This window comes from Rhamphochromis sp. 'chilingali', assembly GCF_963969265.1.
Source record: "Rhamphochromis sp. 'chilingali' genome assembly, chromosome: 1".
NCBI classification, from domain to species: Eukaryota; Metazoa; Chordata; class Actinopteri; order Cichliformes; family Cichlidae; genus Rhamphochromis; species Rhamphochromis sp. 'chilingali'.
This window is the reverse complement of record NC_137929.1, coordinates 61090470-61116699: the sequence shown is the minus strand read 5'-3', so window position 1 is coordinate 61116699 and position 26230 is coordinate 61090470. Positions and strand designations below refer to the sequence as shown.

Here is a 26230-nt window from a genome sequence, read left to right as displayed (position 1 = left end):
CTCCGCCCCCTTTACCCGGCTCCGCTGTGATTTGTTGCTGTGCGGTCACGTGACTCAGCTGCACAACGTAACCCAGTGGAGTGTTATTTCAAAAGTAGCGCCAATCTCCTTTTCCTAAACTCTTTTCCTTGGCCTCGATGAAAACGTCATCGTGGGGAGGACAACTGCTGAGAAGTCAGGGAAAGAGAGGAGCGGTGCTGAGAATTGGAACAGCCTTACGCTCGTCTCTCTGTAACAACGTGACACCGGATGTCCGCCTGTTGAAACTACATTGTGCAGAAGATGGACTACAAAACAAACATCTTACTTCGTCACAATGTGTTCTAACCCTGTTGTTTTATGGAGGTTATATAAACAGGAACAGCCTGTTAAAAATATTGCTTCATTATTGAGTTTGAATTTTAAAGAAGAACAAACAGTTAGGGTCAGATTTACTAACATCTGCAGCAGGTCAAACACGTCTTTTGATGTTAAAGAGCTGCTAGGTTTACTGAAGAGACTGTCCTAAAACTCTCCAGTCAGTCCTCAAGCTGTGTTTTGAGGTGAGCCCCACTTATTTTTACTTATTTATAGCACAGCAAAGAGTCAGCTGTTCACAGATGCTCTCCAGCTGATTTTTACTGAACTGAAGTGGCTTCTTCATAGAGAGATTAAAGCACACTGTTAGTAGATCATCCTGTAATTGTGACATCACAATAATTTGCCTCACTTTACAAATCTGTAACTTCTATAACATATAAAATTAAATATATAATACAATAAGTACTTTGTGAAGGACTTTGCTGACATCTTGGCTGAATACATGCCAAAATATAATTGTGTTCCTATTGTTGGGGGCTTTGATATTCATGTGTGTTGTCCTGATATGCCCATTGCAAAGGGCTTTTAAGGCCTTACTGATTCTTTTAATGTGGTGCAATGTGTGACCTGTCCCACACATGAATGTGGACACACACTTGATCTTGTTTTATCTCATGTTTTGTTTTGGTTTTTTTTGTTTTGTTTTTAATGTAGAGATTTGTGATGCTGTGTTTTCTGACCACAGTCCTGTGATGGTTGAAGTTCCTCTTGCCTGTACCTCAGTTAAACCTCACGCTGCTGCTCGGCGCTGACGAGTTTTTAACTCCTCCCTTGCTGAGCAGTTTTCATCAGTTTTAACCAGAACTGCAAAATCCCAGATTTTTAATGCAGCCAGAACTGAGCTCATGATTTTATTCCACCTGCCAGACTGCTTTGGACTGCTTTGCACATGTCTTAATTAAAATCCAGCCATTCTAAAACTAAATCTAAGCCCTGGCTGAACGACACGACCCGAGCTGTAAGACACGAGTGCCGTCGAGCTGAGCACATATTCAGATGTAGCCCCCAAAATTTTTACATACTGTAGTCAAACACCTGTTTAAAAAAAACCTGTTCTTGATCTTACGATTCTTGCAAATTACAGGCCTTTCTTCTAACTACCTTTTCTTTCCAAAATTCTTGAAAAGAGAGTTGACAGTCAATGAATGACCTTCCTGAAAAAGCAAAATGTTTTACACGTTTTCAAATTTGGTTTTAAACCCTTTCATAGGCAGCACGGTGGCACGGTGGTTAGCACTGTTGCCGCACAGCAAGAAGGTCCTGAGTTCAATTCCACCATCAGGCCGGGGTCTTTCTGTGTGGAGTTTGCATGTTCTCCCCGTGTTTGCGTGGGTTCCCTCCGGGTACTCTGGCTTCCTCCCACCGTCCAAAGACATGCAGCTTGTGGGGATAAGTTAATTGGAAAATCTAAATTGCCACTAGGTGTGAATGTGCGAGTGAATGTGAGTGTGAATGGTTGTCTGTCCTTGTGTGTTGGCCCTGCGACAGACTGGCGACCTGTCCAGGGTGTACCCTGCCTCTTGCCCTGTGACAGCTGGGATAGGCTCCAGCGTCCCCGCGACCCTGAAAAGGATAAGCGAATGGATGGATGGACCCTTTCATAGCACTGAATCAGCCATTTTAAAAGTTTTTAATGACATATTTTTAGCCACTGATGCTGGGGACTGTGTTGTTCTTGTACTTTTAGATTTGACAGTTGCATTTGATACTGTGGATCATGCATTTTACTCTGTCATTTGGAGCACTGGGTGGGCACTTGAGTGGTTCAGGTCCTACTTGGCGGGGCAAACATTTTGTGTCAGTCTCTGTGACCATGTGTCGTCCTCCGCTCCTCTCTTGTGTGGTGTCCCACAGAGCTCAGTTCTAGGCCCCCTTCTCTTTTCTTTGTATCTGCTCTCTCTTGGATCTATACTGAGAAAACACAGCATTGCATTTCACTTCTATGCTGATGACTGTCAGATATATGTCCCTCTACATAAAAAAGGCACATATTCCATACAACCATTACTTCAGTGTCTTGATGACATTAAGGCTTGGATGTCTCTTAACTTTTTAAAATTCAATGATAAAAAGACTGAGGTGATGATTTTTGGTGGCCCCACTGAGATGCCAAATGTATATTTAGATTCCTTGGCTCGGTATGTTAAGCCAACTGTCACAAACCTGCTGGTCAAAGTGGACTGTAATGAGAAAAGATGACATTATATGCCACTGTAAATGCACTGCCTAATTGTTACCTCTCCCCACTGCCTTCAGTGGCAGGCAGCAGGAAATTTTAAGTTACAAATCAATATTGTCTGCATGGACAGATATTCCACATTCCATATATCATCATTCAGGTCCTGCATCAATACATTTCCATATTTTTATATCTATAAAAAAAGCTGACACTTGCTAGACTCTATCAAAGGTGTGAGCATCACAGCAGATGCCTTTGTGTCGAAGTAGCTAGAATAGAATAGAATAGAATAGAATAGAATAGAATAGAATAGAATAGAAAACTTTATTTGTCAATTTCTTCAAATGTACTTGCCATACAAAGGAATTGAAATTACGTTTCACTCTGTCCCATGCGTAGACATTGACAACAATAAAGTGCAGATGCACAACAGCTGAGGATAAAACACAGAAAAACACGAAGTTGATTTTCCTGGCCTGGGATTTTATAAAAATATTCAGCAGTACATCGAAAACGAAAGAAAACCATTAATCAACATATGAACCTTAGCTGATGCTGCTGAAGTGAAGCAGAGCAAAGTTACAGAGGTTTTATTAGAGACACGGCTAAGCGTTTTAAAATTTCGCATAATTTTAAAAAGTTTGAATTTGTTCAGTAGCCTATTGAACAGCAGAAATGAGACTTTCTTTTCAGAATTAGGTAAAAGGGAAAAAACAGTGGCTGACAGCGCTGTAAACAACGGTAGACTTGTGCGTAATAAACAAGTGAATAATGCAGAAAACTGATTTTTTTGACGGGAAACTGTTCTTGAAGTACACATAGACAGAAAGACAGAGAGAGAGGGAGAGAGCTGTGCATGAAGTGTGATTTTATTGTTGTGGAAGTAAAACAGCAAAAGTTCATGACGATGTTTATGTGAAGGGTTGGATCTTCTTTAGCTGCTGGTTTAGTCAATATTGTTTGGAGAGAGACAAAACCTGCAGCTTCAGAATCTAGTGGAAAAAGGCCGTGAACTCAAAGCACGGATCAGCGGGCTGTCGGCTTTCAGCCCCGACCGTGTCCGTGCTGTCGTGAGAGAAAGGCGACATCTCGCTGATTCTGATCCGTCGGTTGTTCCACGCTTTGTGTTTACGTCTTTGTGCAGAATCGTGTTCCTGCTCTCATTTACTATTTCAGCTGTTTGGTTGTTGTTATTTGTTGAAATTTTCTGAGGTTTAACCTGAAATTCTGGCATTTTGGTCAAAATAAATTTGTATTAAAAAATCATTTCAGGATTTTAATGAATCGATATTACATTATCCAAGCTAGAACCGATTTTAATCGATAAATCGATAATTAAAAACCCACCCCTATACATAACTTTGTGGACATGTAGCCAACAGTAATGTTATAACGTTCTTTGCAGATATATAAGTGATCTAAAATTTAATACTTGCTTTTAAAAGTTTATTCTTTGGCCACCACGCTTCAGCCATCTGCTGGGGTTTTTTCTTTTTTGAAAAAAATAGCAACAGCCACCACTGCGCTATGAATTCTGGCCTATGTTGGGACATAATCAGCCTTCAAATGGGGCCTCGAGGGATGCAGACGAAGTATAGATAGATAATATAAGTGTAGATACTTACATGAAAACAAACATAATAACTTCATACTGTCACTGGGTTTAAACTAAAGGAGTGTTCACAAGAAATCATCAGTATCAAACTGTGACAATAAAAAAATGTTCATTAAAGCAATCAAGAATGAGTTTGATGTGAATCTTTGGTAATGCATGGGGGAAGCTCTGTGCCAATTTTATCAACAGCTACGGATTTTATCCTTTTCTGGATGCAATACCTTGGCCTCCAGTAACACTATATGGAATCTTAGAGTCATTTTGACCAGGATTTCTCCTTTAATGGAAATATTAAGCAACTATTTATGACTGCTTTCTTTCATTGCTGCAATATCTTGAAAATCAGAAATATCCTGTCCCAGAGTGATGCTGAAAAACTCGTTCATGCATTTATTTCTTCTTGTCGGGAATATTGTAATTCATTATTATCAGGATGTTCTTTTTTGCGTTGGGACACAGGCAGGATGCGATGGCTGCTGTTTTATCCATGTGTGGATGCACATACCCAGCTCCCAAATTGTACCCAAATACTGTACGTCCCTCCATCCAACCACACACTTTAGGGACTGTGACCACCCACTGCACATGCTCCACCGTGGTATCACTATGAATGACAACATCATCCAGGTAGCAAACAGCATATGCAGTGTGAGGACGCAGCTATCGCTACAGCAGGTGCTGAAAAATGCCCGAGTCTTCAAACAAACCTAACAGAAGTGTGATGAATGGTACGAACCCTGCACTCACTTCTTAATTACCTGGAAGCACCTTAAAGACAACCGGCCCCTCTCAACTGCGACAAATCATCTGGAGAAAAGGTAAGCATAGGAGACCAAACACTGAGGAACAAATCCTCATTTCATCCTATGATAACAGCATTTTCACCATTTCAGCCAATTCCTTTTGCACAATTTGTCTCTTGTGCTTAGGCAACCTGTAGGGCCATGAACGCACTTTCCAGGCTGCGTTTCAAATTGGTGCTGCATGAGAGTCTTGCAGATGATCGGGGGATGACCACATCTGCAAACTACTGTTGCAATGCAGGAACATCTGCTTTATTGGAACGTGTGAGATGCTAATCACAATGCATCTTAAACACACTCATGTTAAAACTTCATGCCCACATCTTGTTTTTAAGAAAAATTAATCATCTTTTCCTTGAAGATCATTTCAGAGTTTTTAATGAGCTGCAGGAACCGTGCCGAGAGCAGCCAAGTCTCCTCCTCGGATAAACCTCCACATGTACCACTAAAAACATTTAAATTAGTTTGAATCGGAAATCATGGCTCAAACTACTTGCTGTGAGACCATTTCTTTATTTTTCACACCAAACTGTTTAATAAACTTTACACAGAGTTCATCAATTATAACTGATGCTTTAACAGTATCAGGATTTCATAATGCAAACTTCAAATCAAAAGGCAAACAGCTGCAGAACATGTGGATCAAAATGAATTCATTAAAAAAAACAACGTGGTGGGGTTGGGTGGACTGTCCAGGGCTCTGTGGAGCCGGGGGGCGCTACTGCACTGGGCCCCGGTCTGATGGGCCTGGGCCCCCCTTCCCTGGCGGGTCGCGGAGGGTGGGAGTGCCTACTGGGGTCAGCGGGGGAGCTGGCCCCAGGGAGGGGTTACCTGCCCCTCCCTTCCTTCCCTCCCCATCTCCAGCTGCCTCCCTCTTCCCGCTCCTCCACAACCACCCACACATGCAGGGCCTTGGAGTGGGGGTATGTCACCAGGGTGCAGAGGAGGCTACCCCCCCCCCCCCTGTCCCCTTCTGGCTGCCTCTGCCTCAATTTTATCCCACAACTTAGACATTCACATTATTCACACTCTCATTACACATACATATAGGATCTTGGGGGTGGGCACAATCACGGAGTCCAAATCACCATCAGGGTGTATACCTCACCCCTGACGTCGTTGCCCACCTCTCAATTTTAAATACACTTAGTCATTGAGGGTTAGCAGGAGGGACTATGCGCTTACCTGCTGCTCCTTGGCAGGTAGCTCCATGCCCTCCTGGGTTTTAATTGCACCTTAGAACACATATGCATCAACACTACAATGAGCGGGTGGAGGGAGGTTTGGAGTCTTCTCCCACCCCCATTCTCTGCGGCCTGCTGGAGCGGGAGGGCTAGTAGGAGGAGTTGGCCGTCCGACTGCGGTCTGGGGTGTGGGGCCTCCCTGCTGCTGCGGAGTCGGGGTGGTCTGCCTCTCCCCACCGCAGGGAAAAGGGTAACACCACCTGGGTCTGGGTGCAATTCCCCCCTCCAGGGGCAAGGGTACCTAGACCCGGTTTGTAGAGTACGCTTGGGGAGTGTGATTGTGTGTACAGCGTCTCTTTATGTCTGTCTCCACGTTGGTTGAGTGTGGAGTGAGTGCATATGAGAGCATGAGGGTGGGAATGGATGTTTGTGTCTGTGTGTGCCTGTATGTCTGTGTCTATATGTCAGGTTGGGTATCAGACGCCACCTCTCTGGGGACACCTCAGGCCCTCCAAGGTTTGGAGGCCTATCTCCACCCACCACCACTTCCCCTGCCGGTGGCGGACTCCCTCAGGTGTCGGTGTGTTGGTGGTTCTTTGTGTCTGGGGGTGGGCGTCCGGGTGCACACCGGCTCACTCCTTGGCGGCCGCTTGTCGGGGCCTGGGGCTCGCTCGGGCCCCTTTGGAGGTGGGGTGCCCCCGGCCTCTCGGCCTAGGGCTCGGTCACTCAGGCGCAGCTGGGGGCCGGCGGAGCTCACGGGCGCGTCACTGCAACTCCCCCTGACTTCTGCTCCGCGGCTGCTGGGCGAGCCCTCATCTGGGACTCTCCTCAGCTCTTACTGGGACAGTGGCGCGGCTGCCCCTCTGTTGGTCTTCCATGGTCTCTTGTGTTCTGGGGGCCTCTGGATGTCTGGAGTTTTGATCTCCTCCATACCCGCTTCACACCCTGGAGGACGGGGCTGTGGCCCCCCCACACTCCCTAGCAGATCATTACATGGAGAAACCTTTGGAATGCAAGCATGCTGATCCACACAGGTATGCACACAGGTGTACACATGGGTATTCACAGACGCGGACTAAAGCTTTCTTGGCTGCTGCCTCAAAGCACACTGTGCGCTGTCTATCTTGCGTGCTGCACAATATCGTTTATTACTTAGTAAAAAAAAAAACAAAAAAAACAAAAAAAAAAAACAAAAAAAAAAAAAAACAACGTGGACTTCAAGGATACAGTAAATACACTAAAGTGAAAGGAGGAGCCAAAAATAGATGTTTAATAGGGTTTGAATGAACTAAAATTAGTCACCTGTGATCTTTAAAATGGTTCTGATGTGTGCTGCTGTTTTTAACTTTTAACAGTTCTTTGCTGCCACTGTGAATATTGTGTTCTTTCCCTAATCAAATAAAGGTTACACAGCATCAGTGCTCCATCTTCTGGAAAAAAAAAGGTCTTACATGGAAATACAGCCCACATCAAGAGTTTAAATATGAATGAAGAATTGAAATTTAACTGAGGTGAAACATGCAATGAATACGTAAAAAATAAGTTAATGTTGGAAAAGCTAAAAAAGTTCAAATAAAAGAAATGATTTACATATCCATATTTGATTTTTGATAGAATACCAGTTTGGTTAAAAAAAAAGAAAGAAAAGACATTCCTATAACTTTAATAGTACAACTACTAAACACTACTGTGTCCTAAGGGAACAAAGGTTAAAATGTAACAGGGATAACATTTTAGAGAATTAAAATCCCTCAAAGGAAAAATAATAAACTTGATATGCATATCTATACATGCAGCTTCCTAAATGTAACATTCAGGATTATTCACTGCAGGGGCCCGTTCTTCGTACCTCGCTAAGTAAGTTAGCTGGATTTGATTGTTGACGATTTCGCGTGATCTTGGATCGTTCGGTTCCCCGAAGCTCATCCGGGACTTGCTGTCATAGCAACAGAGCCGTAAGCGTAAACCTGCTCGGGAGCAGGTTTACTTTATGTAAACAGGATTAGATCGCGGCCACGCAGGTATGTCCGCTTCATTTATACGAAAGCAACAGCGATATTCCACCACTGTTTCACCATAAATAAATAACATCAATGTAACTAAAGATAATGCAGCACTCGATCCTTTTATTGATGTCACACAGATACATACAGGTCATTTCCTAAAAAAGGGAAATGTACTATTAACATTCTATTACATGTATGTGATTATTTCAGATGTAATTCATATTTCAGAGTAGTAATTGTAAATCACTTCATGTAATCAAGATGAGAGACCACGGCTATAAAAGCGAAGGTGGATTTGGGAAGCCTGTCGCAGTCATATCCTGTCCGTATACGCGAGCCACCCATTGCAGAAGGTGCAAGATTGATAAGGAGAGTCCTCAGAATTCAGCGTATATTGCGGGATAGACAGGATCCTTTAGCTCAGCGCGACAGTGTGCTCATAGAGAGATATCGATTTTCCCGTGAGGGTATTATTTACTTAACCAACTTGTTGACGAGGGGGTGCAGGACCACCACCTGTCTTTTTTTGCTCTGCCCTTTTCTTGGTTGCTGTTATAAACAAACAGATTATTCCAGGGTCTCTTTCCAAGAGACTAAAAGCAATATAAGTGATAAATATTACCATTCCGTAGGATATTCTTATATTTCACTTTTACTTGTTCCCATGTTCTAGTGGGTCCTGTTGTGGCTCTAATGTGAAAGAGGATATAATATAACATAATATAATATAATGTAATCTAATATTGGATAATATAGTGTAATATAATAAATCTACCCTACCGCCTACTGGTGTTGGCCAGAGGGGCCGATGGCGCAATATGGCAGCCTGGCTTCTGTCAGTCTGCCCCAGGGCAGCTGTGGCTACAACTGATTAAACTCTGAAACTCCTGAAATCCCTCACTCAAGAGTTCTTGCTCTGCTGCCGAAAAATACCGTGCGTGCTCCTTTGACATTTTCGCCGACCAATCAGAGGGTTGCCGATCAATGTTTCTACTATCGATGCGTAGCCCCTTTTACGACACCCAGTGATCTCACATCATTTCATCCAGCTGTACTAATCGTCAACAGCAGGTGTGTTCGGAGAACCGGATTAGCGAGCTCACGGTTAGAGCGATGATTTGGTCTTGGATGTGTCATTTGATCTTGGATGTAGTAAGCGACGTACGAAGAACGGACCCCAGGTCCAGAAATCAGAGCTACCTCATCAGATCCAAGTGTGACATCAGCTGACACTCTTTACAGGAGATTCCATCTGAACTCTGTGGAGCCTGATCTCAAGGTTTTTAAGTCTGAGCCTGAAACCAGAAGAGGATCTTTCTCTCTCTTCAGATTCATTGTGATCCAGTGATTTCAGTCCTGCATGATCAGGCTGATGTTTGCACAGAGCAGATAATGAAGTGAATGTTTTTGCACATTGGTAACAGTGAAACAGTTTATTTACAGCGTGGGATCGTTTGTGTTCAGAGTATGAACTGAGATTCCTGAAGCTCTTGTCACACTGGTCACAGCTGAAGTTCACTTCCATGTGTGTACGTTCATGTTTGTTACGATGACCTGATTGTGAGAAGCTTTTTATTCTACTGTATATAGTATATTATTTTATTCTATTCTGTACAGCTGTGTACTGTATTTATTCTTTTTGCATTCTAATTTTTGCGTCATAACTTTTGCACTGTCCACTTCCTGCTGTGACAAAACAAATTTCCCACATGTGGGACTAATAAAGGTTATCTAATCTTATCTTTTGTCACAGTGTCTGCACTTGTATGGTGTCTCTCCTGTGTGGATTCCCTTATGCTTTTTCATTGAGCTCACGTCCAGTGGTGAAGGATGACCCACACTAGTCACAGATGTGCTTTTTGACCCCACTGTGGAAGAGTTCATGTATTTTTAATGTACTTGGTGTGTGGAAGCCTCTCCCACATTCTTTGCAGTAGTTCATCTGTCTCCAGTGTGGCTGCATTGATGTGGATTTAGGTCCAGTTGATGATTGGAAGCTTTTCCACAAAGCTTACAAAGAAACTCTTTCCCACCACCACAGTGACGACAGGGCTGAGAACTGGATCCATCTGTGTTGCTCTGCTTTATTTATTTTTATCCTGAATGTCGCCTGAAATAAAGAGCATCTCTGCCAACGTCCAATTACATTTTACTGTTTACATTATAACACTCAGCTTACTGAGAGAAAATGAGTCTTCATTTTCCCAAACAGTTCATTCAGTATAACTCCGTAAGTTTACTGATCAGACTTGTTCCAAACAATCAGGTTAAAAATACAGGATAAAAAGGTAAATACATCCTCACAGTAACTGCACTTGTAGAGTTACTTTCTGGTGTGGATCTGTTGGTGTTTATTCAGCTGATGTGGAGATTTAAAAGTCTTCTCACACAGGTCACATTTATAAGGTCTCTCCTCAGTGTGGCTAAACGTGTTGTTGTAACTGTGCATCTGTTGGAAACAGTTTCCCACACTGATCACAGCAGGAAACATCATTTTCAGTGTGAATCCGTAGGTGACTATTTCGGTACTGTTTGTCACTGAAACCTTTTCCACAAAAGTTGCAGCTGTACGCCTTAATTCCAGAGTGGGTAACTAGATGCTTCTGTAAGTTTCGACTTTGAGCAAAAGCTTTACCACACAACTCACAGTAGTGTGCTTTAACTACAATGTGGATGAGTTGGTGTCTTTTTATATCTCGACCTTGGGTAAAATCCTTCCCGCAGTCATCACAGCCGTAAGGTTTAACTCCACTGTGGATGAGTTGGTGTGTTTTTAAGTTTCCAGCCTGGGTAAAAGACTTTCCACACATGTCGCAGCTGTAAGGTTTAAATCCACTGTGGATGAGTTGGTGTGTTTTTAAGTTTCCAGCCTGGGTAAAAGACTTTCCACACATGTCGCAGCTGTAAGGTTTAAATCCACTGTGGATGAGTTGGTGTGTTTTTAAGTTTCCAGCCTGGGTAAAAGACTTTCCACACAAGTCGCAGCTGTAAGGTTTAAATCCACTGTGGATGCGTTGGTGTGTTTTTAAGCTTTCAGCGTGGGTAAAAGACTTTCCACACAAGTCACAGCTGTAAGGTTTAAATCCACTGTGGATGAGTTGGTGTCTTTTCAAGTCTCCACCCCGGCTAAAATCCTTCCCACACTCATCACAGCTGTAGGTTTTCTTTCCTTTTCTTCTGTGAGGTTTGTCAGCCTCCTGAGAGCGCTGACTTCTCGCTCCATGTTGGTCCTGCAGTGACAGAGATACAAACAGAGGCAGTGAGTGAAATGCAGTCGTGGAACAAACTGAAACTCCCTCCATTAGTGGAATCAAACATGTCAACAAACACATTGTAGGTGTGTTTCCACCACCTTCTGGTCATAGTATCACATTTCAATGATGTGCTACAATGACAGTTGTAATGAAAAATACATATTGAAGAAATATTGATAAGTGGAGAAAATATTTTACTCATAAAAAATTGAGATCAATTTTTGATATTGTTGTTTCAATGTGTGCCGATAAAAATTATGTTTGTATCTTCTTGTAACATCTGAGTTTTTTGTTTGTGAATGTAGATTCTGTGTATATATTAGGGCTAGGGCTGAACGATTATGGAAAATAATCTAATTGCGATTTTTTGCCCCAATATTGCGATTGCGATGCGATATGCGATTATTTTTTAAGGTCTTTGTCTTCTGTATTATTAAACAAAGACAAGCAATACATCATATAGTATGGCCAATACTATATTACATTAATTTTAAACTGTTCTTTCCTGGAAGACAGACCTCTGTTATGATGACATGAGGTGATGCATGAATTGATGACTGACATTTTTATTTAACTTCTTCAATCACAACAGTATATTTGAACATACACAATAGTTTATTTTTAGCTTACAAACATCTGAGCATAAAGTGCTGACAAGGAACCCTGGTGTAAACATTAAAATGAAAGTCAGTACAATGTGCAGATTGCAGAAATATACATAAAAAAAAAATCAGTGGCTTTACCACACTCAGTTTTTCGACATCTGTGAACTACTAGACAGTCATTCAATTAAAAAATAATATTAAATAAATAAAACTAATAAATAAAAAATACACACATCTTACTGATCTCTGCAGTCAGTAACATTACACATAAAGTGCAAACATAATAGCAATTGTATAAACACACACACAAACACGCCTTTAAAGTTTAAAGGCGTGAAATTGGACGGTCTAGCCTTCTGATTAGCTAATCAGAAGGCTAGTTCTGATTAGCGTCACCGCTGTCTCGGTGGAGTTTAATAAACTCGGCCGTCTGCTTCTTGCTATCTAAAATATAACCAGACACTGGTGTAAATTCTCGACTGTCTCATACTTCTGTTTAATAAGTTTTCTGTTTGACGTTTAGTCAGCTGTGTGAAAACCAAGGAGGAACCCACCCGGGGGATTAATAAAGTTTTATTTTATCTAATCTAATAACTTTAATCTCAGCCAAACCGATTTACTCACGAACAAACAAAACACTGAAAAAAGCCCAACAATAACATTTTTAGGTTGTCTAAGTGACTTATATATTACGTTTAACCCGAGCAGCGAAACTCCGCGGTGATCTGAAAATGATGTGCCGGGAGTTGTGCCGTTCTCGGCCGCATCAGTAACCCTCGAGCTCCCGGCTAGCTGTCGAGCTGGTGGGTAGCAGACGCCTCTGAAAACGTCGAAGCACTTTTGCAAATATGGGATATCTTGATAAACCGAGCAGATATTTGATGTTTACACAACTACTTTCTCGCCTGAAAATATGTTAAAAGTTTATTTTGTGACCCAGAAAGATTAGTATGAGTAATTTTAAAACTTAGTAGCGGCCGCCATTGCTGGAAACTGGAGTTTGGCTGGGCCGCGCTATGAATTCTGGGATATGGTAGTAATTTGGACAGCCTTATAATCGCAGTATAATCGCAGCCTTTGCGGTTAGAAAATTGCACTTGATCATGTCGCGATATTATCGCAAATGCGATATATCGTTCAGCCCTAATTAGGGCTGCCACAAACGATTATTTTGATAGTCGACTAGTCACCGATTATTTTTGCGATTAGTCGACTAATCAGATCATCATCCATTGGACGCAAAACTACAGCTTATTGCACCAGCAGCATCTGCTCTTATATAACTATCATTAGCTTACAGCTTTAAGTGTTTAAGGTCTGTGCTAACTAAAAATAAAGACAAGATGATAGTTTATTAAATTTTAATGAAATTTGCGGATTGTTTCGGTGAAGTTTAATAAACTCCTTGCTATCTAAAATATAACAGGACACTGGAGTATATTCTGGAGCATCTCACACTTCTGATAATCAGTTGTCTGCTTGACGTTTATTCAGCTGTGTAAAAACTATAACTTTAATCTCAGCCAAACTGATTTACTCAAGAACAAATAAAATACTAAAAAAAAAAAAGCCAAACAATAACATTTTAAGTTATCTAAGTGACTCATATATCATGTTTAACCTGAGTAGCGAAAGACGGCGGTGGGTTTGAAAACGATTTGCGGGGAGTCCGGTGTTCTCACGGCGCTAGTGAGCCTAGCCCCCGGCTCGCTAACGAGCTAGTGGGTAACAGATGTCTCCGAAAACGTCGGAGCGCTTTTGAAAATATGTAGTCTTGATAAACTGAGCAGATATTTGAGGTTTCCACAGCTACATTCTCGCCTGAAAATATGTTAAACGTTTATTTTGTGACCCAGAAAGAATAATAAGAGTAACATTAAAATTAACTAGCTGCCGCCATTGTTGGAAACTGCGCTGGGCCGCGCTATGAATTCTGGGACACAGCTGCTTCTTCTTCTTCTTCGGGGTTTAACGGTAGCTGACATCCTTGTACATGCAATGCTGCCATCTTCTGTTTCAGTCCGTTATTACACTCTTAAATCCTGCCACTTATTCCTGCGTCTTTTGTGATCTTACAAAGCTTCAAACGACGTGTCGACTATTAAATCAGTCGTCGACGATTTTGATAGTCGACGTAATCGTGACTAGTCGACAAATCGTGGCAGCCCTAGTATATATGGAGGAGCCCGGGATGGAAAAGATAAAGCTGCTGTTAACATGTTTTTAAAAACCAACAAGCTGTGCAGTTTCAATAACAGTGTAACTGTGATATTTTTCTCACCTTCTGTGTTGAAGTCATTTTTTCCTCTGTAGTGGCTGAGCTGAATCCAAATGGCTGAAATTGTTCCTCTGTTGCTCCACCAGACTCTTCTCCTGTTACTCAGCTGGGACACAAAAAGTATATGTATTTTATCCCTGATAAAAAAAAAAAAAAGCAGAGCAAATAAACATGACTAAACTCCTCAGTGACAACAATACCTATGAAACTTCAATGTGGAAACTGAGAAGCAGCTACAACAAGAAAGTCATCAGTTGTCACAAGAACCTGAAAGGGAAAAAGCCACTGACCCCCCTGCATATCACTGCCTTTACCCAGTGGATGCTACACCCTGTATATATGGACTTCTATAGATCCACAAGTCCGGCTCACACTCAATGGTAGCAGTCCCACCTGAAGCACCTCATTAGATTCCACCTACTCCACCCAGACAACCCACATGGAAAGGATATATATAAATCTTATAAAGTTTGTATCCATCTTGTGTGAAACTTGTATGAAAAGCATACAAGAGTGAAAACAGATATAAGACCCCTTGAAAATTATATAAATGAAACTTCTATTTTTTGGATACTTACTAAAACAATGTATGAAAGTAATGAGAAAGTGGCCACTTTCATGAGTAAATCATATAATTTTTTACTATTTCTTTTCCATATGGGAAGGTAAAGGGTGGTTGTATGTAGGGATGGGTATCGTTAAGGTTTTATCCGATACTAGGGCTGCATGATTAATCATTAGAAAATCGCGATCTTGATTCATACTTTTGTGCGATCTCATTTCCAAATGACAACGATTAAAAAAAAAAGAAAAACAAAGACGACGACTGTACTGCATTTTGATCCAGGACGTAATCTGCATGAAAACAAGCGCTCACTCTTCCTGCTCAACAAATGACAAGGGCGGAGTCTTATACCACGTGATACAGAAGCTGTGCCGTGTGATGCTAAAATTAGTAGTGAAAAAAACATCGGAGAGCACGTCAGGGATGACGAGAAAGTGACAGGAGAAAATCCATCCCGGTCAACCACCCAAACATCAATAACGGGAACCTTATACAGCGCTTCCCTATACCCGTCGAACTCCCGCAGGCACAAAGAAATTACAGAGGCCATTACTTATCACCTGACCAAAGATATGGCTCCCATCAACACTGTGCAAAATGAGAGATTTAGGGAAACGATCAACACCCTAGACAAACGCTACACAGTGCTGTCCCGCAACTATTTTTCTATTGTTGCACTACCTGCTCTATACACGCAGTGTCGAGCAACGGTGGAGACGGAATTTCAAGCAGTACAACATTTTGCAGCAACAACAAATGTGAGACATTTGTTGTTTTTATGTTTATTTATTGTTTTTATGTTCAGTCTCAACTGTTACGAAGTTGATGTGCAGTTAATAAGTGCAATAAATATTTATATTGGAAAAGAAAATCATGAGAGAATCGTGATCTCAATTCTAAGGAAAAAAAATCGTGATTCTCATTTTATGCAAAATCGTGCAGCCCTATCCGATACCAGTACCAAACTGGTACTTTTGAAACTGTACCAGTGCTTAAACGGTACTCAAACTGGTGCTTAAAGAATGGAGAACACAAAATTGGTCCAAAAACCTCTCATGTTCAGCTGTTTTTTTTGTAAAAAGATAACAATGTTAGCCTTTTCTGCAGCCATAGGGCATATATGGTATCACTCTTGGATGGAAGCAGTGCTTAAACAATGGAAAAAACACAAACTTTGTCCAAAACCCTCTCATGTTTAGCCGTTTTCCATTTTTTCTTTGGTCATTTTAGCCTTTTTGGCCAGGGTGAAGGGAGTATCTGCCATCAGACAAGAAGAAAGCCATGTAACTATGACGGTGTTTGCTAGTTCACCTTACATGCATTAATGTAATAACGTGGTTAGCCTACTCAACGTAAATTACACACGAACAACATTAATCTACATATATTGTTACAAATATATGTAAGAACTGAGCCAAATTTAGTAATGCCAACAAAATGAAATAACAATATTTGTATCTTATATATGATACATTCTTCCACAGGAGCTGCTGATCCAGTTCTACACTGCGGTCATTGAGTCTGTCCTGTGCTCCTCCATCACAGTCTGGTATGGAGCAGCCACTAAACAGAACAGGAGCAGACTGCAGCGGACTGTACGGGCAGCAGAAAGGATCATCGGCACCCCCCTGCCCTCCATCCAGGATCTGTACCTCTCAAGAACCAGGAAACGGGCAGGGAAAATCATCACAGACCCCTCACACCCTGGACACAGACTTTTTGATCTGCTGCCCTCTGGCAGACGGTACAGAAGCCTGCAGACCAGGACCACCCGACACAGGAACAGTTTATTCCCCTCGCCATCTCCCTTCTTAACAGTTGACCTGTCACACTGCTCCCACTGCCAGACTGCAGCTGCACCTTATGTACATTTTGTAGTATTCATTCCACCTCATTCATTTCTGTATTTTATGTATATAAGTTTAGGTTTGTTATTTATAGTTGGTTTACACAGCTTTGTGTATGTATGTGTATATATAGACACGTGTGTGTGTGTGTGTGTGTGTGTGTGTGTGTGTGTGTGTGTGTGTGTGTGTGTGTGTGTGTGTGTGATTTACATTGCTGTGCTTGAGAGCCACCATCTACTGGAACCAAATTCCCTGTATGTGTCTGCACATATACTTGGCCAATAAACACTATTCCGATTCAGATACATCTATATATACACTGTCAAAGATACTTGTCTTTGAGTGAAGATTTAAGGTGATAGGACATAAATAAATGCAACTTGAATCTTTACTGAAGCTCAGTATTTGACACAGAGTTCAAGTTCAATGCTGTAATAACTAATAATGATTAATATAATAATAACTGTAATATTGGCAGTATAATATTTACATCACCAACATGAGATTACTTTAGTCTCATGAACAACATTAGCTAATTGTTATTTACTAGCTAATCTTAAAATGACTGTTGATGTCATTAGACCACACCCCGTCTCATTACAGAGATGCACATCACCTAATATGCTTAATTGGTAGTAGGCTTTCGAGCCTGTACAGCTTGGAGTAAGACAACATGCATGAAGAGCATGATGTGGACAAAATACTCATTTGCCTAATAATTCTGCACTCCCTGTATAGCTTTAGAAAAATTTGCATAAGAAGCACTTGCAGCAACAAAAACATAATATTCCAAACTTGCAGCAACAAAAAGATAATATTCCAGAAACACGCTTTGCCGATGTTCATAACACTTCTTACGTTGGCATATACATCAGTGCAAATTATTGCATGTCCGCCATTACCTACACGAAACCGGAAGTGACGTCATTTTTGTGGGCCTTATAAGCCTATGTTGATGTTCATAAAAGTCATGTGCATATTACTATTGTACAACACTTTGGTCAACCAGGTGTGTTTTTAAAGTGCTATATAAATAAATGATGATGATGATGATGATGATGATGATTGACTTCATGCTTTTCCGTATTGTTTCTGGGATCCTTAGAACTGAAATTACACCATTGGAAATATTATAATGCATCAAAATAAACTATTTATTTTCATTTTTCCTGTAGTATATAAAAGGACTGTTACAGATGAACTTGGATACTGGGTTTTGTTGGGTAATATGACCAAGATACAGTCAGAGGTTGGCCATAAGATGGACTTCTCCTCTTCAGCTGCCCAAAAAAGGCTCTTGATCAAAACATAAGCAGACCATCCGTATGGAAAGGTAAAACTAGCCGTCAACAAAAAAAGAAAAATCCTACCTGCTACTGTGGAAGAGTTGTCACCGCCATTGGGCTTTGGAGCGTGATGTCACGGGGGTGGGCGTGGAAAGGATTTTGGCCTGATGGGCCATTTTCCGGGTCCAAACAAAGCGCAAGCGAAAAAGGAGCGAAGGCACACACAACAGCCATGGTTCGTATTTGCTGTGTTGCCGACTGTGGAATAAGCTTAAAAGGGTTTGTCTTTTTTATTCTTTCCCAACCTGGAAGCATCATGAGGGAGCTTATATGGCGGACCTTACAAAACGAAGGCGTCTAGCCTGGATATTAGGGCTGGGCCATATTATACCGTTCACAGTAATACCGGTATAATGTTAGGCAACGGTAGGAAAATGAAATATCGCGATAGAATATGAGTAAAACGCGCATGCGCAGTGCCTTTGTTTTCATACGCACATGGCCGATTGTTGAGTGAAACAGATGAACCAGAATTGGTTTGTAAAAATGGTGCAACTTCAGTGATGTGGAACTGGTTTTGTGTTTGTCCGTCAGATACACGACAAAGAACATTTTTTTTGCAGAACATGCAAACGGCCGTCGTTATTGTCGTATTTGTCGGACTAAGATGCTCTTAAATCTGGGAGTAATCTGGGTCCTAAACTCCGTATTTTCAGGTCAAACGAACACTGCAGCATCACAGAGTTAAAAACTGTCTCAATTCTTTCATCTTTAATAATACGATCAGCATTGCTGCTTAACCAGGTGAAACTATGAAGTTTAACTTCCAGGCATCCATGAAAACAAAATTTATTACATTTAACGGTGTTAGAAGTTAGCAGGAAGCTAGCGGAAGTTAGCTCGCTAGTTTCGCTAGTTACCTAAACATGATATAGCATGTTCTGACTGAGAGATTTCTGAAAAAATCAAACGTACAGCTCTGCTATCACTTCCAACATAAATGAAGACAGGAAACTAAACAGCAGTGACGTTTGTAGGGTTACTGAAGTTGGACTAGCTGGTATATAATGATGTGCTACGTGATCGCTAGCGACACAGCTATGTTAGCATATCATAAACAGTGAAGCTGGAGGACGAACACTAAGGTTCCTGATAGTTAGAGACAAATGCAATCGCATGGCAGGATGCTGTAAACGGACCGAACTTCAGTCAGGAGAACAACTGAGATAATCCATCCACAATACAAGGTTAGTCATTAACCCTTTAAGACCTACCATAGAACCAAGTCCGCCAGAGCTTATATTATATTTTTACATGCTGTGGAGTCATTTTTGGGAGCATTTCAAGTTGCTATACATCAATACAACCATTATAGCCCAGATTTTAATAATATGTATTCATTAAGTGCATAGTAATTACATAAATTGCAAAAAAGTGCAATAAACTACAAAAAAATTGAAAATCATTTTTGCTTTTTTAACATATATTTGTAGTTAGAGAAATTGAAGAGGCTTATCCCTCAAAACTGTAAATACAAAAAAGTTGCACAAAATAGTTTCCCACCACAGGAAATTTATTTTGAGTGTCTTCATAGTTTTATTTTTGAAATACACCAATTTTTATACACTGCAGGAAAAACGAAAATAAATATTATACTGCAAATTTGCAAAAAAGCAGCATATGCATCAAAATAAACTATTTCCAGCAGTGCAATATGAGTCCTAAGCATCCCAGAAACAACACAGAAAGTCATAAAGTCAAAGATAACTTTTAAAAAGACCAGTATATGCCCTGAGGCCCTGATGGTAAAAAAGACTACATTTCCGCGAAAATGACGTCACTTCCGGTTTCGGGCAGGTAATGGCGGAAATGCAAAAGTTCGCGCTGACGTCTATTCCAACGTAGGAAGTGTTATGAACAGCTGATCGGATCGGCAAAGCGTGTTTCTGGAATATTATGTTTTTGCTCCTGCAAGCGCTTTTTATGCAGTTTTTGCAAAGCTTTATGTGGAAGGAAACCGTGACCTAGGACAAGCTGATGGCATAAGATGTAAGTACAACTCCTCCGGTTTCATATGCAAAAAAAATTTTTGCGCTAGCTTACGTGGTTGCAGTGCTACCGGGATTTAAAAATAGTTACGCAAAACAGAGTGTGTCCGCTCCGATCAGCTCTAAAGGGTTAATATATTGCAACAACATGGGAATAGAGCAGCTGCCAGAGAATTCAACATTAATGAATCAATGGTACAGAAGGAAGCAAGAAGAATGAGTTTAAAAAAGTTTGATTTATCTGACTGCTTTGTTTCGCTTAATGTGCGTTATAATCCCGTGCACCTTATGGTCCGAAAAATGCGTACTGCACACTGCAGTTTAATGTTGCAAAGCACCTCTTTTTAACTTCAGTGGATATTATACATGGTTATGCTCAGGATATGTCAGCCCATTTCTAGTGGAAATGCCTTTTGTTTAAACTTTCAGCAAAGAATTTGCATTTGCACTGTTACATTTTTATAAAGCTTTAATGTACATAAAAACCAGCTTCTTGTTTAAGTGAAACTAAATGGAAGGTTGTCTTTTTGCGCTAGTAATGTTGTGGAGTTGTATTTTGTCTCGCATCAATTATATCGTCAGTTATATCGTTATCGCAAATTTTCAAATATATATCGTGATAAATATTTTTGGCCATATCGCCCTGCTCTACTGGATAGCAGCCATGAGACGGCTTGATATCCAGTTTGCTTCCATCTCCAGATATCTGTTGGTGTGCTCCAGACATTTTTACTCCGGCAAGTTCTGTACGTTCATATCACTCTTTATAGCTTAATAATATTATCGTTGGGGTTCTTGGAGGTTATAGAAATTGCAAACAAACATAGAATTGAGTGACTGTTGGAGACAGACATACGTGCTATGTAACGATTTGCTAACTCTTTCGCACAACTGTAGGGAAGCCTGCCTATGAAATGAATCAAACAAATCCAAACTGGTTACCAACGTTAAACATAGGGCACTCCGAAATCTGAACGTGAGGGTTAGGGTCAGGGTTAACAAGATACGTGAAGATATCGAGGTAGGACAGTGGCGGTAAGTACTCTGGGTCTTTACTCCACTGCCGTATTTCATAGTCCACACCAGAGACGGAAGCAGACATCTGAAACACCCGGGGCTTAGCCCTAAAGGGTAGTATGGATGTGGGATTCTTTTTTTTTCTTCTTTTTTTTTTGGGGGGGGGGGGGGGGGGGGGGGGGTAGACATTACTGAAAGATTAATTGGAGCATAACTGAGCCACTGTGTGAGATTTTGTTCAAAAAAGACAGACTTCATATAGGAAAAAATATATATCACATATGCAGGACACCTTAAACTAGTATTTTAATTAAGCGGCAAGGCAGAACAAAGTTGGGGCTGCATCAAGACACGAGGACTAAACCCCAATTCAACCAGACCCAGAACTGATCCGGAATTAAAACAGGACTACAACAGTTCAAAATCAGGACCACTTAGGACTTAACCAAGACAGAACCAGAATCAGAACTAGATGATAGTAGCACTAAAAATCATCATAGACCCGCACTACACTTATTTTTTTAATTCTACCAAAAGTACACTATTTACATTCAGAAAAGTTTATATAATTATTTAACCTTCATAAGCCTGCATAACTTAATAAATATATAACTTGAAAAGTAACAAACCTGAAAAGAAACACTAGGTACGAGATACACAAGTACCTATGATACAGATTTTGGTAAACAACCATTTGACTAACATGTGTTTCTCACCTGCTCTTGTTCCCTTACTGTTCTGTCCTCATTCTCCTCTCTCTCCCTCTCTCTCCCTCTTTGTGCTGACAATCATCAAATATACAGTTGAAACCAGATATTTACATACTCTTCAGATCAAAACAGATACACTTTTTTAATTGTAACATCAAATCAGACTACCGTAATTGTCGGGCTATAAGCCGCTACTTTTTGCACAAGCTTTGAACCCTGCGGCTTTTAGTCAGGTGCGGCTTTTCTATGGATTGTCCATGATTTTTATCATATCATAAGACAATTTTTTTTTGTTTGTTCCGCTGTTGTACGGCACTACGTTGCCTGGCGGAAGGGCATGTGATCAGACACACAGTATCGGGGTTCAAGAGTGGTATGTTGGTCACGTGTCCATCCGCCAGGCAACATAGTGCTGTACAAGTAGCACGAAAAACAAACTTCAAATTAACGCTACGTGTTCTGCGGGAGTCGTGGATGGTGTGCGGCAATAAACTTGCGAAAAGCAAGTTATGCTCAATTCCACCGGTGGAATCTGACAGCGTGGAAAAGTGTGAAAACATCCATGATCACCAACGGATGTCGAAGGGCTGGACTGCTGCATGATGGAGAGGAGGACACCGCCACGGCCCTTCTGAGGGTGTTCGACTCCGACACTGACAACGAGGATTTCTTTGGTTTTGTAAGTGACAACGAAGGAAAGAAGCTGAGAGTGGATGACGTAGCCATCCTGAGCCTGTTCGTATCCGACACTGGAGGAGAGGACTTTGGTGGTTTTAGTGCGCAGGAAGATGGTGGTGAATGACTGACTTTTCTTCTTGTTAAAGCCGTGTCACTGCACCTGAGCCTAAAAGGTAGTCTGAATCTATTTTTCTGGTGTGCTGTAGGTTATTGTTATGTACTACATTTGTTACTCATTTATGAAGCACAGTACATGTTTCCTACTTGTAATTACCGCTACTTGTACATATACCTAAAAAGTTATGCAAATATGTACCCATAACTTGTTTTTCAAAATATTAATAAAAGAGGTGTGTCTCCAAACAGCCATCTCTTTCCTGACAATTTGCTTTGTGCATATTCTCTTACATATGATAAGTCAACATTGAAACACCTGCGGCTTTTAGTCAGGTGCGGCTAATGTATGTACAAAACAGGATTTTCCCCTGATTTTAGCTTGTGCGGCTAATATTCAGGTGCGCTTTTATAGTCCGGGAAATACGGTAAATGTTTATTTTTTTAGATTGATAAATATAAAAAACACATTTGTTAACTTTAAGAGTAAATAGAGAAACTATCTGTATTTCTTAATTTTAAATGGCACCAAATTGTATTCAAAATTGAGCCACACTTATGGAGCTCCACAATCCTTTTCCTGGTGTTTTGGTTGACATCTCTTAATTTTCCATTTCAAAGAAACAGGCTCTGTGTTTTGTCTTATATGCATCCACAGCTGTTCCACCAATTTACTCACATGGACTCTACTAACCTATCAGAAGCTTCTTCAGCGCAGAATGGAATCGTCTGGAGTTTTTTTTATTAATTAACAATAAACTTAGTGTACATGTACTCCTAAATTTGATGAAAGTGATAAAAAAATAGACAGCTCTGTCTCTCTTTATTCTGACATTTAACTAATTCAAAAGATATTTCAATATTTATTTATCTAAAACAAAATAAGTTTACTCTAAATTGATGTTGTACAGTAAAAAAAATGTTCTTGTGTTTTCCATAAATTGTATGTAAATATCTGGTTTCAACTGTGAATATACTGCTGTGTATTGAAAGTCCTCTTGTTTTGCATAGATATACTGAACAACATACAAAGCATAATATATAAAATAACATCTACCTGAGTTTTTTCTTTGAAAGAAGCTCCTTATGTCCATTCTTGTATATCAGTGCATTACTGAAACAGATTTATTTAGCCGTGGAGGGAAACGACTGAAAATATGAAATAAACACACATGTAAGCTAAGACTCTCTAAAGAAACAGCATTGTTGTTGTTCGGCTTTTCATTTCGCCATTTGTTGATTAACTTGAAGAGCAAGTAACGTAATACTGGTCAAGTGATCAGTTTGATATCAATCTTTCGTGATACACCGTCATATTTACATTTTTTGTACAGTATGAATGATTTACTTTGGTACCTGGTCAATCTTCAGTTCTCCTCTGTCTGCCTAGCTCAGTTTCTCCAACAGCGCACTTGCAGTAGTGATGTGTCGGTCGCGAACGAAATGGCTCTTAGAGCCGGCTCTTTGGAGTGAACGACGCGAGCCGGCTCCTTATTGGGAGCCGGTTTTTTTCTCTCTCTCTCTCACTTTTTTTCAGCGTCACTCCGCACGCGAGCCTTGTGCTTTGCGCTGGAAAGAGGGGGGAGGGGCAGTAGTTACACTGGCAGTACCACAGGAACAGAGCCGGAGGGAAACAGCCAGGGACATCAACGTCACATTAGAAAGGTATAGTAATCATCCAAAACTATATTCAGTTGCGGATGATAAAGGATTCAGAAAGTTTATTCATGCAGGCCCAAATGGCAGAGAATATGCATGTTCTTTTTGTTTTCATATTTTAATTTATATTTAATTGTGTTGTGGTTTGCAGTGTTTTGTGTTCTTTCACTTTAAATTTGTTTAAAAGGAAAAAAGCTGAAAATTTACGTAGTTAAAAGTTGAAATGTAAATAGTTGGTTTTTGTATTAAATTATTTATTTATTACATTTTGTGTGGAGTGAATAAATAAAAGTATATTTACAGTGGCCCCTAGAGACAAAGCACGTAAAAACTCCAAAACACGTACAAAAGACAACAGAAGTGCTCCAGGATGCTCGGGCGCAGTGTTGAGCTTTTGTTACCTAGTGGCCACACAAGCCAGCAAGTACCAACGACCGGATTTGGTGTGTGGTAGTAACAGGTAAATGAACTTTTTTTTATTATTATTTGAATATATATGAGTGCTTGTGTATAAATACATAAACAATACACACATGCTTTCAATTGTGTAATTTAAGTGATCTAGGTAGCTGTTTTGAAAGTTCAGTTAACGCTAGAAATGTGTTTTGGAGTTTGTACATGTTTTGTCTCTAGGGGCCACCGCATATATTTATATATAAACATATATAAATAAAACCACTTCTTTTTTTACATTAGTAATTCCTTTTGTGCATAATTTTATATTATTGTTAATAATAAATTAATTAAAGCAACAAAACAACCTGAAGAGCCGGTTCGGAGCCGAAAGAGCTGACTCTTTTTAGTGAGCCGAGCTGAAAGAGCCGGAAATCCCATCACATCGTCACTGCGGGGCGATTGTGGCTCAAGAGTTGGGAGTTCGCCTTGTAATCGGAAGGTTGCCGGTTCGAGCCCCGGCTTGGACAGTCTCGGTCATTGTGTCCTTGGGCAAGACACTTTACCCGTTGCCTACTGGTGGTGGTCAGAGGGCCAGTGTCGGCAGCCTCGCCTCTGTCGGTGCAGCCCAGGGTGGCTGTGGCTACAATGTAGCTGCCATCACCAGTGTGTGGATGACTGGATATGTAAAGCGCTTTGGGGTCCTTAGGGACTAGTAAAGCGCTATATAAATACAGGCCAACAATCATGTTTTTGCGGTCCCACTTGCAGATACTCAAAAATTCAAACAAAGCTCATAAAAAAATAAACAGATGAATAAAAACAGTTTCTCTAAATACAGGCCATTTACCATTCACTAACTCGCAGGCAGTAGCTGCCCCGTCCTGCTTAGTGCCTGAGCTCAGATCATACCAATATTAGGGGGGGATTTACGCACAGTCGTAAACACATACAAATCCTGATTTACAAGTACAAAATATTTATGATCACATTTTGAGCCCATACTTGAGCTTTGCCAGAAAATAGCGCGTCAGGCCAAAATCCTTTCCACGCCCACCCTTGTGACATCACGCTCCAAAGCCTCCTTCTCAGCAAGCTTCCACTACTCTCACCCTGGAGTTGCGCTCCCCCAGGCTTGTACCTGTGGCTTCATGTCCTGGGGTGGGGGTTGGTTGTTCTCCTGCCCTGCACCCCATCCTTTTGTTCATATTCCAAGACTATTTTTCTTTATGTATTCTTTCCCCCCAGCAACCGCCATATTATGATGTTGCAAGCAATCACAAACTCTACAGTCTGTCTAACTCCAATGTCTACCAAGCAATCTATTATTCTCAACAGAGCTAAACTCAGCATAAACTGAACCCACATTAAAGTTAGCTCGATGCTTACCTTTAGACGAGCCCACAAACCGAGAGAAACTCCGTGATGAAGCTGGAACACTTTCCAAACACAGGAAACAGATCAGGGAGCAGAGACCCACGTTGTTCCAGTAAGTTTACTACTTTACTCCCGTTTCATGAAAAAGCAGCTCTCTCTGCTCGACTCCTCTCCTACACACACACTTTGCTCCTCCCCCTTTACCCGGCTCCGCTGTGATTTGTTGCTGTGCGGTCACGTGACTCAGCTGCA

General features: G+C 40.9%; 1 long non-coding RNA gene across 1 annotated transcript; it reads right to left on the bottom strand.

Moving 5' to 3' along the window:
• Positions 1-8247: 8247 nt before the first annotated feature.
• On the bottom strand, positions 8248-26183 carry LOC308410320. The gene is made up of 3 exons (XR_013974161.1): positions 25991-26183; positions 14288-14390; positions 8248-11377 (listed from the first exon to the last, which is right to left on the bottom strand). It is a non-coding gene; the product is annotated as an uncharacterized lncRNA (long non-coding RNA).
• Positions 26184-26230: the final 47 nt, after the last annotated feature.